General features: G+C 40.8%; 1 protein-coding gene across 2 annotated transcripts in view; it reads right to left on the reverse strand.

Moving 5' to 3' along the window:
• CADM2 (cell adhesion molecule 2) overlaps positions 1-7,715 on the reverse strand; it is a 612,895-nt gene extending 605,180 nt beyond the window's left edge. For both annotated transcript variants that reach the window (XM_073668208.1, XM_073668209.1), the window contains exon 1: positions 7,582-7,715. The gene's annotated coding sequence lies outside the window, so the exon portion shown is untranslated. The remainder of the gene's footprint in view (positions 1-7,581) is intronic.
• Positions 7,716-12,762: the final 5,047 nt, after the last annotated feature.

A 12,762-nucleotide genomic window follows, 5' to 3' on the forward strand; every position in this document is an offset into this window, starting at 1 on the left:
AAACAGTTACATTAGGAGTGAGGTCCCTGCTTGCAAGCTTACAATCTACAAGGAAATGGAGGGACACAATAGGTGAACAGGGCTTGTTATTTCAGGTCTAGCAATGATAATAAATAGGGATTTTCATATAAAGTTGCATGTTCCGGCCATTAGCCAGTATGTCTAAGTGCAATAATCAAGTATCAAGTGCAGTTATCGTGTGCATGGAGAGTGTGGAGACAGATGAACAGTAGGGAGCAGATTCTGAATAATATTTAGAAGGCGAGAACAGGGGAAAGTTAGTTTACTGAGTAGTTGAGGTGGTAAGCTTGTTTAAAGAGATGGGTTCTTAAAGCGTGCTTGAAGACATGGGGACTAGGCATCAGTCGGATCGTCTGGGGTAGTGCATTCCAGAGAACTTGTGCAGCATGAGAGAAGTCTTGGAGGTGGGAGGTTTGCATTAAGAGGATGTTAGTCTTAGGTCATTTGTAGAATGGAGGCCATGTGTAGGGAGATAGACTGAGAAAATATAAGGTGGTGCAGAACTGTGGAGAGCTATGTGGGTGAGAGCGATGAGTTTATATTGGACTCTGTAGTGAATGGGTAACTGGCACAAGATGGAGGCATCGGTGAAGCGACTGGAAAGAAATACGACCCTGGCTGCCGCATTAAGGACAGATTGGAGAGGAGAAAGTTTGGTAAGAGGGAGACCGATCAGATGAGAGTTGCAGTAGTCCAGACGAGAGTGAATAAGAGCAACAGTATGAGTTTTAGCAGTTTCAAAGGTGAGGAAAGGTCGGATTCTTTAGATGTTTTTAAGATGAAGGTGACAAGAGGGGGTGAGTGATCAGATATAGGGAATAAAGGAAGGTTTAGTGTCGAATATGACCCCAAGGCAGCGAGCATGCTGCTTGGGAGTTATGGCTGAACCCTCCAAGGTAATTTCGATGTTAGGTAGAGTTATGTTAGTAGAGGGAAGAAACACAAGAAGTTCAGTTTTGGAGAGATTCATGATAAGAGGGATTTAAGACAGAGGGAGGACATGATGTTAGCGACAGAAGACAAACAATCCTTGGTATTTTGCATTAGGGTAGATGTAAATACTTTTATGCCAAAAATGACAAAAGTATTCTAGGAGTGATACCTTTATTGGCTAACCAGAAAAAAAATATATATGCAAGCTTTCAGAGCACAGAGGCTCCCTTCGTCAGGCAAGATTACAATTTAATTCATAAGACAAAAGGCACAACATTTGCGAGATGTTACAACAAGATATTTGTTCATGAGGTGTAAGTTGTGATGACTCCTACTGATAAGTCAGGGAGTTCAAATTATGTTTTTTTGTTGCAAAATGAGAGGACTTGGGAATGTTTAATTATCTGGATGTGTGAATTGTGCCCATGTAGTGAGTCATAAACCAAAGTCATAATTGAATTCATTTGTAATCTTGCCTGACGAAGGAGCCTATGTGCTCTGAAAGCTTGCATATATTTTTTTTTTCTGGTTAGCCAATAAAGGTATCACTCCGAGAATACTTTTGTCATTTTTGACATAAAAGTATTTACATCGATTTTTCTGGCTAACACGGTACCACAATATAACTTGTATTGTACATCATGTATTAGGGTAGGAGTGATGTCAGGGGAAGAAGTGTATAATTGGGTGTCATCAGCATAGATGATACTGGAGCCCAAATCTACTGATTGTTTGTCCAATAGGGCCAGTGTGTAGAGAGAAGAGGAGGGGGCCTTGGACTGAGACCTGCAGTACCCCAATAGTAAGAGGAAGAGGAGCCAGCAAAATATACAGTGAAGGAACAGTCATAGAGGTAGGAGGAAAACCAGGAGAAAACAGTTTCGTTGACACCTATAGAGCAGAGCATAGTGAGGAGGAGCTGGTGATCCAGTGTCAAATGCGGCAGAGAGATCCAGGAGAATCAGAAGGGAGCAGTGACCTTTGGATTTTGCTGTTAGTAGATCATTAGAGACTTTAGTGAGGGCTGTTTCAGCTGAGTGTAAATAGCAGAAACCAGATTGTAGAGGGTCAAGAAGAGAGTTATCTGAGAGATAGTGGATCAGACCGGAGTGGACCAAGCATTCCAGGAGTTTATAGATGAATGGAAGATTAGAGACAGGCTGTAGTTAGCAGTGCAGTTCTGGTCCAGTGATGGCTTTTTAAGTAAAGGGGTTATGAAGGCATGTTTAAATGAAGAGGGAAAGATACCTGAAGAAAGAGAGAGGTTAAATATTTTAGTCAGGTGAGGGGTGACCACGAGTGAGAGAGACTGCAGGAGATGTGAAGGAATGGGGTCACTGTTGCAGGTTGAAGGCCTAGAAGAAGTGAGGAGCTGGCTAACTTCTTCTTCTGTGACAGGCTCAAAGATAGCAAGTGAGCTTGAAGTGTGGCATGGAAGGGGATACAGACACTGAGATGTCCTGTTGGATGTGGTTGATTTTTTCTAGGAAATGAGTGGCCAGATCCTCACTGTTGAGGTTAGTGCTGGGGGCCTGTGCTGTAGGGTTCAGGAGGGAGTTTAAGGTTTCAAATAGTCATTTTGGATTGTTGTATAGTGAAGTGATGAGGGTGGTGAAGTAAGATTGTTTGGCCAGATGAAGGTCAGAGTTATAGGTTTTGAGCATAAACTTATAGTGAATGAAATCCTCTGCTATTCCCTCTCTTCATGCAGAGGAGAGTTAGTATACTGTGAGAGGCCGAATGAAGAGGTTAGAGAAAGTAGATGAGTGGCAGATTGGGAGAGAGGATCATCGATGGGGATGTTAAAGTTTCCCATGATGATGGTGGGGATGTCACAGGATAAAAAGTGAGGAAGCCAGGAGGCAAAGTGATTCAGGAACTGGTGGGAGGAGCCTGAAGGGCGATACACAACCGCCACCCGCAGGGAGAAGGGTTTAAAGAGTCTGATGTGGACTTTAAAGGAAGGAAACATAAGTGAGGGAACTGGTGGGATGACCTGGAAAGCACATTGTGATGAAAGGAGCAAACCAACACCTCAACCCTGTCTGTTCTCAGGTCTGGCGGTATATGAAAATTTCAGCCCACCAAACGAGAGAGCAGCAGCGGTGGTGGTGTCTGACTGCTGGATTCAGGTTTCTGTAATAGCCAGAAGGTTAAGGGTATTAGAGAGGAAAAATATCATGAATGTAAGTTAGTTTGTTACACACAGACCGTGCGTTCCAGAGAGCACAATGGAAAGTGATAGGAGAGGGAATACACTGAATGACTGTTAATAAGATTAGCAGGGTTTCTATATGCAGTTGGAAGAGAGTTATGTATGCTAGCGGAAGGTGGCCCAGGGTTGGGGAAGATGTCGCCAGCGACTAGTAGAAGGAGAAAAAAGAGAAAGAACAGGTGGAGCAATGATTTGTATGAACGTTTTGAGTGCTGTATCGAGGAAATGGATGGTTTGGAGTGGGTGAGAAATGACAGTAGAGCCTCAGAGTTATACATGGGAGAGGGGAGAAGGGAGGGGTTGATATGGAGAAAGTGCACAGAATTTAATTTAAGTATTTAAATGACAATGTCAATCACTGAAAAGGGCATTTAAATAGTGCGATCGCCATTACGCATGCTAATTGGCTTCAATCAGTCCTCTAAGAGTTGACAGGTTAACCATATGCCTGTAGAAGGCCTCCATCGCCCCCTTCTTAGTACTCTGTTATAGCTCCGCCTATAGCTTAATTGTAGGAGACTGTGATTTATACTTTATACTGTAATACAGTGGCATGTAAAAGTTTGGGAACCCCTTGTCAAAATTACAGTTATTGTGAACAGTTAAGCAAGCTAAAGATTAAATGATCTGTAAAAGAGCTAAAGAGGGCATCAGGAGTTCTATGGGAAAGTGGTTGTAACAATGAATCCAGTCGCTCATTGAGTCGTTACATGACCAATCCGATGCCAGACACAACACGTTCGAAACGAGTTGCCAATCAACAATTATGAGATGGAATGTTTTTAATACATTTTTCAATAAAGTTTTTGAATTTTTAAGAAGCTGGATTTATCTTCTCACAAGGGAATCCTGGCAACATGTGGTGTGCTCGCTGTAAGGATTCAGGAGTCTGTAGTCTCATAAAATGACGGCAGACGTTCATCAGATGATGGGATAACCCCTATAGGCTAAGTTTCCACAATGAGCTTTTGGTGAGTTTTTTATGACAGCTCTCTGCAGGATGATCTTCTCCTGATGAACCATACATCAACGGGGAAACGCGTCGAGGAGTGTCGGGGGTAACCTAACATCTGTGCAAGATAAGTCCTATGTTTACTCTTTGTATCATGCTATTATTATGAAACAGCGGATGTGGTAGAATATCAGGCAGCTGTGTAAAGTAGGAACTGTGAGTTAAATAATATAGTGAATCACAGGAACACTATATTGAATATGTGGTTATAAGGAAGATTAGGTCTTCTCTTGCAGGTTTTACCCGTGATATATATGTACTGTATTGATGTAGTTTGGGGAGCACTAGACACGAGTATGTAGGCCCCACCTACATTTTTTCCTGCTTTTTTTAAGATAAGTGATTTGCTGCAATATAGATTTATTGACTAGATCCACACCTGTATACCATACACTCAGTGGCAAAAAGATATTTCCATCGCTTCTGGTGGGGGGAGGTGTGGAACTAATAACCGTAATAGATCAATATTTATATATCTACCTGCACTAAGTCACTTTTTTATGGGCACTTTATTTATGTTGTATGTGTCATACTGTGACTATTAAAGATTATCTTATATAGAAAAGGGTTTTTGTGTTAGATGTGAGTTTTTTATGCTGCAGAATTTCTGCACCATTTATTCACCTAGTAAGTAAATGAGGCTACTTAAAGGAGTTGGCCACTACTAGGACAACCCCTTATTGAATTAATTGTTTGGCCCTGATAAAATAAAAAAGCCTATACTCACCTCCCGTGCCGGCACCATTCCATCGGTGTCAGCCCTCGTGGTTCCGGGGCTCCCATGCTGTTGTTGTGACACCAGCACCCAATCAGCGCTGGCATCACTGTCCCAGCCTATATACGGTCTGAACATGAAGAGGAAGTGAGAGATCAGCTGATCTCTCACTTCCTCTTCATGTTCAATCCGTACAGCCAGCACTGATTGGGCATCGGTGTCACATGTCATTCCACCATATCACAGCCCCAAGACAGAGAGGGCTGACGCCACTGAAATGGCACCAGCACAGGAGGTGAGTATAGGATTTATTTTATCGGGATCAAACAATTAGTTCAAGCAGGGGTTGTCCTAGTAGTGGACAACCCCTACAAGATCATCTCATTGCGTTTTTGAGTGCTTTTTATTTACATGCGTTGTTATACAGTTTGACACTGTATTTTCTTTCGCTTATTGGGGTGTCATATTTTAAATAAAACTGCTTTGTTTTTGATACTAAGGCTGTGTGCCCACTATGCATTTTTTAAGCATTTCCGCAGTGGCATTTCCGCTGCAGAAACGATTAAAAAAAGCTTGGTAGAAGGTCTGCCATGTTCCCCAATGATAATCCGCATGTGCTGTGAACATGCTGCAGAAATCTTCGCTCTGGATTATCATTGCAGAAAAATCCACAGAACTACCTATTATTTTGCGGAATCGCGGCGTTTTTTGCCGCCATTGACTTGCATTGAATCGCATGACATCCGCATCACTGCATCTGCTGATGCGGATACCATGCATTTCAATGTGCGGATGGTACCCGGGTTTGGAGAAGAGGAGACTCTCCTCCAGACCCAGGTACCATAGTACCTGTAAAAAAAAGAATAAAATAAAAAATATACATTATACTTACCTTCCGATGGCCCCCGATGTCCTTAGCGATGCGTCCTGGCTTGCCGGCAGCTCGCAATGGTCTAAAAAGGACCTGCCGTGATGTCATTTAGTCATGTGACGGGTCACGCCACCGCTGATGTCGACAGGTCCTTTTAGTCCACCGCGAACTGCCGGCAAGCCAAGACTCATCGAATAAGGACACCAGGGGCCATCGGAAGGTAAGTATAATATTTATTTTTTTATTTTTTACCATTCTTTTACGGTCACACTATATAAATCCATGCCGGTTGCATGGATTAATATAGTGTAACCAAGTTGTCAAGCACTTTCCAAGTGATGATAAAATCGCTTGGAAAGCGCTTGACTACCCGCATACGGAAATGCATGTGAAGAACGCTTCACTTCCGCATGTCCCTGGCAGGAAAAACGAATGTAAAATACGCATGCATTTTTTTTGCCAGGGAGATGCAGAAACGCTCAGGAAAAATCTTTGAAAAAACTTTATTGATACAGTCATTTGCAGATTACATGCAATTTTGATGTATTTCTGCCACTAAAAATGCATGTGCGGTTTTTACTTGCGGATTTTCCGCATCTAATGCAAGTCTATGAGAAAAATCCACACATAAAACTCAGCACACCTGCAAGTGAAATAGTCATGTTGCGAATTTGAAAGGCACCACAGGTCGGTTAACGCTGAGTAAAAAGATGCTAGATGATTTCTATAAATCCCATGCACTTTCCTGTAACTGTAAGAAGCTATGTTTTTGATTGAGTGAAAATATACAGTATCAGGAACTCATCAAAAACTCATCAAGGGCACACAGCCTTAACCTCTGAAGACCCCTATTAACACCCACTTGGCTTTTTGATAGACCCCCATGGAGATCCTACAATGCTGTTTACTGTATTATTGTGATGTGCTTCTACATAAATATTTCCATACATTATTGAAGACACTGAAATACAAATCATTTCTTTTTTAGATATCTTTGATGAGATTCAAATCCAGTTCCAAATCTCAACGTTGATATCTCATTACAAAAAAAAGCTGAAGAGGCGAGAGGAGATGTGCAAACTTTCAGAAAAGAGAAGAAACAAGCGCGCACACATTAACACCATTTTATCTAATCGACTGAATGATCTGAATCAACTTTGCAGCGGATTCCACGCTGCTTCTTGCCAAATGCTTAATGGAAGTATTTCATGTTCAAACCCTTTGGCAAAAATGAATGGGACTTCTTGCTTTTTTTCATTCTCTTTCCAGACTTCACAGGAAATTAGTATTAAAACGTTGCTGTTCTGTTCTCGTCTTGTACAATATAGCGGAGATACCAAAATATAAGTCTATCTAAGTTATCCTAACATTTCTCACATTGTCAGAGCCTGCAGACCTTCGGGCATCCACCAACGTACATGTAAGCTTTTCATTTAACACTTACTGCAACATTCTCAATTATTCTCGACAGAGAAAGAGACCGCAATCTTAACCAGCATGCTTATTGTTAGTGAGCAGTACATATTCTCTATATGAGGTATATTCTTGAGCATCGGCTAAGGAATTTCTCAGCTAAAGCTCAGTGAAGAATCTATTCATAAGACCTACAAAGCCTCACAGCAAAAGGCTTTTCATGTTACATCTCAACAGTCAGAAAACCTTCTCTCTCTGCATTTGTCAGACGTATCAAAATAGCAAGAAGTCAGGATAAAAATATTCCAAGGGATTGAGTGCTTGGCATAGTATAGGGGAAAGAATTTCCAACATATGTTCGACATAGCGAAGAGGGTTTATAATGTTAAAAATATGATTACCTTTTTTGTCATCAAAGTAGAGGGTCTGCTGAGCCGGGTTTGACCACTGGAGGGAGGTGTTATCATTTTGATCAACGCGACAAGTCAGGTTCACCGTTCCTCCTTCGATAGCTGTAACGTTCTGTGTTACTGGAAACTGCCCTTGGCTCACTAGAGGGAGAGTCAGAGAATATCGCTGAGCACAGAAGTTACAAAGCAGAATGTAAAGCACGAGCATGCTACAGGCCGACACATACAAAAATCAAGAGAAAACATAGTGCTGGGAAATAACAGGAGGCAATCAATTCTGAACATGACTTCTTTGGTTCACCTCTGGATCAAAAATGCCTTTGTCGTGGTCCTTAGATTTGACACTTGATACAATTTGCTATTTCCTGTGTTGTGAAGTCTAAAGTATAGATGAAGCAGTGCGGAGTCGGAAATCTGGTGCCATTCATTGCAATTTCAAAAAAGCATTGCCTGTAGTTTCCATTGGAAGGCAGGTAAACTACAGCACAAATTCAATTCTGCTACCTCGATCTTAATATCCATGTTGTATATATTCTGACTTAAACCCAAAACATTGAGCCAGAGCATATGTTGGTATCAGTGCAATGCACAGATGTGCATTCACACCGTGACCATTTAACAACTAGAACCTAAGGTATAAACAAAATGAGCAAATGCCCTGTAATAAGTAAATAATTAGTAATAGTACATATAAATTACATAGGGTACTTAGTTAACATTGTTTTGATTAATACAATGTAAAAGCAATCCCACCATGACAAGGTGTACCCTAATTGGGACAGACCCTTGCTTTTGAAGGGGAGCCACGCTCCTCTATGTACAAAGTACAACAAACTAAGACAAACTAAGACAAAGCCAAAAAAATTGAGCCAGAGCATATGTTGTTTAAGTGCAATGCATAGGTCTTCGACGTGATTCTATATTATGTTTAAGTCACTGCATCTGCATGATTTAGGGCTGTTAGTCAGCCTCAACACATGCAGGGATTGCTTGTTTGTTAAGTAAACCTCACATGTGTTGAGGCTGTATAGAATGGGATGTCATAAAAGTTCCTGTAGGTTTGCATTATTCATTTTATACTGTATACACTGATTATTGTCTACAACTGGGTCTGCTTTTATGGCAATAGAAATCTTGTGACCAACATATCACTTATATGCAGGACGTACTATTGCTATCGTGGGTGCTGAGTTAGCACTTGTCTGCACAGGGTCCTATTATTCCTCTGCCATTTAAAAACATACCAGCTTAATAAAGTGGCACATCATTATACGTGGGGCATGTGATAAAATTTGCACTTTGGGACAATTAACAATTGTGGATCTTCAGTTAATATTTTACAATATGTCCTTAGGTGGCATATGAAGAGCAGATTCCCTGGTTAAGACTTTGCAGACAAAAGTCATCTGAGTGATGTCTCGTTAATGACCAAATCATTACCAAAGTAGGGATTTTTAACCCCTTGACAACTTGCACCTTACATGACATTGGATATGTGCATTAAATGTATGTAGCCGGATAAAGAGCCAAGCCTACTCCAAACAACAAGTGCTGGCTGTGTTATACAGCTGGAAACTGATTGTTAGTGCTGTGATTGAAACCTCCTTGATGCCATTGTCAGATACTGTTGGCAACATCATCTAATGGCTTTAACACTCAGGAGAGCTACCTTTAGTCACCCATCACAATCCCCATTCCCACCCCTGCAATGTGATTTTCTGGCAAGTCTTCATAGGTGAATGGTAAAACATCAGTACACGGCAATATAGAAGAACTTTAGTGTATTATATATGTTTTCAAGGCCTCAATGGAGGACTAAAAAATGTAAAAACATTCTAAAAAAAGTTATATAGAAACATTTAAACCACCGCCCTTTTTCTCATGACTAAAATAAAAAATATAAATAATTAAAAAAATAAACATATTCGATGTTGCTACGTCACTGAATGTTGAGGAAAGAAAAACCCAAATGGCCTTATTACAACTCTATCAACTGAAAAATAAATTGAAATAAATAGTAATATCAATAGAGCAATCAAAACTACAGCCTGTCCTTCAAGAAAACAAGTTTTCATTTGGCTATGACAAAAAAAAAAGTAAAAGCAAAAAAAAAGAAAAAATGTAAGCAAAAAAATGAAACATAGCTGGGTCTTTATCGAGTTAAAGGGGTTGTCTGGTCAAAAGTGATAAGTCTGCAGTCACTCTGTGTGAATGCAGACTTATGAATACCCCCAGCGCAGGCACTGTGAGCTGTGGGGATTTGCCGGTATGAGACCCGAGACTGGATGCTATGTATACGTTATAAATACACCCGACCATTCAGCGCCGCCTCGCTCCATACACTTGTATGGTGTGAGGCTACGCCTCGTCTAGTGACGTGGACGGCTAGTGGGCACGTCTGATTAGAAGGCGCAGCCTCGCTCAATACAAGTGTATAGAGAGTGAGGCGGCGCCCACTGCCTGGGGGTATGTATAACACATACACACCCTCCGTTACCCGGTCTCATACCGGTGAATCCCTGCAAGGCACAGTGCCTGCGCTGGGGGGATTCATAAGTCTGCAGTCACACAGAGCGGCTGCAGACTTATCACTTTTGATCGGACAACCCCTTTAAGTTGAAGCCCTGGAATTTCCCGAACCTGGTGTTGATGCCTGAACTTTCTGGGATCGTTTTAATAAAAATCAAGAAAGTTCCAGTATATTCTGCATTGTTGTATGAGCCATCGCTAAATGATTTTGGCAATTTGCAAAACCTAAATGAAAGGGGTTGTTTGGTCATAATAATAAGTCTGCAGTAACTCTGTGTGACTGCAGACTTATGAATCCCCCCAGCAAAGGCACTTTGCTCTACAAGGATTCACCGGTTCTTGAGCCGGGACCGGCAGGTGTGTATGCGTTATACATACTCCCGGCCAGAGCCTGTCTAGTGGATGCAACCTCGCTCCATACACTTGTATGGGGGGAGGCCGGGCCCACTAGATGACTTCAGCTCAGAGACTGGCCAATCCTCGCAGCTCACAGTGCGTGCTCTGGGGGGATTCATAAGTCTGCAGTCACACAGAGTGACTGCAGACTTATCATTATGACCGGACAACCCCTTTAATGTAACTTAAAATGTAAAACCAAATTCCTGAAGTATTTGAAAGTACGAAGTTAACTCAAGAACTGCAGAAACTTTCTTCGTCTAACCATTTATTTCTCTTGATATTAGTAGACTCTCAGTATCTTCAGCTATTCTCTTAAACATAATCAAAATATCCGTGACAGATCTTACAGCAACACAAATATCGTCCGGTAGATTATTGCTTTGGGAAGACAGCACATAACTGATAATACCGTGCATGTCTTTGTAGCAAACAATGAAATAAGTCACTGATAATATATTTTTCCTACAAAAACCACAATATTATCCTTTGCGACCTGCCATCTATACAAGAAAAGAAATGTGCGGGAAATAAAGGAATACTGTAAGGTAACATGGTTTAATTTGTATCGCTATGTCTTTCTTTAAATCACTAGGGGGTTGAATCATTGCCGCTATAAAGCACTTTCCAATTGGGTGATAAATTAGAATGTGCTAGAACGCTAATATAAACAATATGATGGAATAAAGGATATAGGAGGTAACAGCGGCATACGTTTTGTATCTCACCATTCTGAAAACATACAGTATATCTCCTGTCAAATCAGTTGTGTCCTCTGGGAACATAACATTCATAATGCACATTTAATCTGCATTTCTAAATTGTTTATATGCAAAGCTGTAATTCTTGGTGTGATAATCAGTCCAAGAGGCTTCCAGAGACGAAAGATTCAATAAATAAATCAATGAAGTCCTTTTATATCATCTCTTTCATTGCGTGATTAACTCGAGTGCCACAGACTGCATTCACATAGTCAGACATTTGGCTCAATATTCCTTTCAAGCTTCCTCGTTTTCCACCCCGTTTCTAAAACAATTTTGTATGTGCTTTTCTTAATTACAGGGTAATCTTGAAGAAACCTTTCATCTCTGACAATTTGTTTCTACTAAGAAGAATATGTGTAAGCTGGTGATACAGCTATGTGTACTCCCCGGGGTAAGGTAGAGGAGACCTCAGTTAACTACAAATGTGTCAATGGATGTGGTTAAAAATGTAACAGAGTGGGTAATCGAGGGGGGTATACTACCTTTGGAAATCTTTAATTCATGACCACGAAAAAGTCACATACCTCGAATTCTATCTTATAAAAAATTAAACAACTAAAAATGTATTTTTTATAGTTGTATTTATAATATTGACATGAGATATGACTCATTCTTTAGACATAATAGTCGATGAGAAAATGGGACAATTGCATAGAAAAGGGCAGCCGAAAAGTAAAGAAGTTATCTGTTGCAACCATGCAGTGTTTTTAAGGGGCTGAAATTGATCAGAAAGGTTTAAATCAATGAAAGAGTATTCAGATTAAAAGGAATTTTTCACCTAATTTGAGAACAGCGTAATGTCATTGTTTTTTTCTTACCTTGAAAAAGGCGCTAGTCCGGAGCCAAAATGCGTTGGTTAATAAAAACTTTAATTTTATACCATCGAGGATTCTTCATGTCCACAAGCTGAGCCCAGGTACCATGACCTCTCCACTGAAGTGAACAGTGTAAAGGAGAGAGCCCCATTTACAGTGATGTGTGACTTACTGGGCTGCTTGCTGTAGTTTTGATCAAATAACTGTTTTTTTCAGCAGATTTTGACAAGAGGACTTGTAAACCTGCTGCCATGTAGTCCTCCATATTCATGAGCTCTGAATAACCCTGCCCCCCAACACTGATTGACAGCTTTCTGCCTATGCACAGTGAACACAGAAAGCTGCCAATTTGTAGTGCGGGTGGGGCAACAAATAGCTCAACATTCAGAGAACAGGGAGATCTGCAGCATAGAAAACAGAGATTTAAATAAAACTGCAGCAAACAGCACAGTTAGTGGCACATGACTGGAATCAGGGTCTCTACATCTATATTATGAGTCTCTCAGATGGGGTAGCAAAAATCGGGTGACAGATTCACTTAAAAAAGTCTATTTCTTCTGTTTCTATACTTCCTAGTTTCCTTATTAGTCTAGCACTTTTACTTTCTCTGGACAGACATGTACAGTTAGGCCTCATTCAGATGCCATTGTGTGCTGGATCTGATTTTC

The sequence above is a fragment of the Phyllobates terribilis genome, unplaced genomic scaffold (assembly GCF_046119375.1).
Source record: "Phyllobates terribilis strain yellow unplaced genomic scaffold, ASM4611937v1 Scaffold_2__4_contigs__length_985480577, whole genome shotgun sequence".
NCBI lineage: Eukaryota > Metazoa > Chordata > Amphibia > Anura > Dendrobatidae > Phyllobates > Phyllobates terribilis.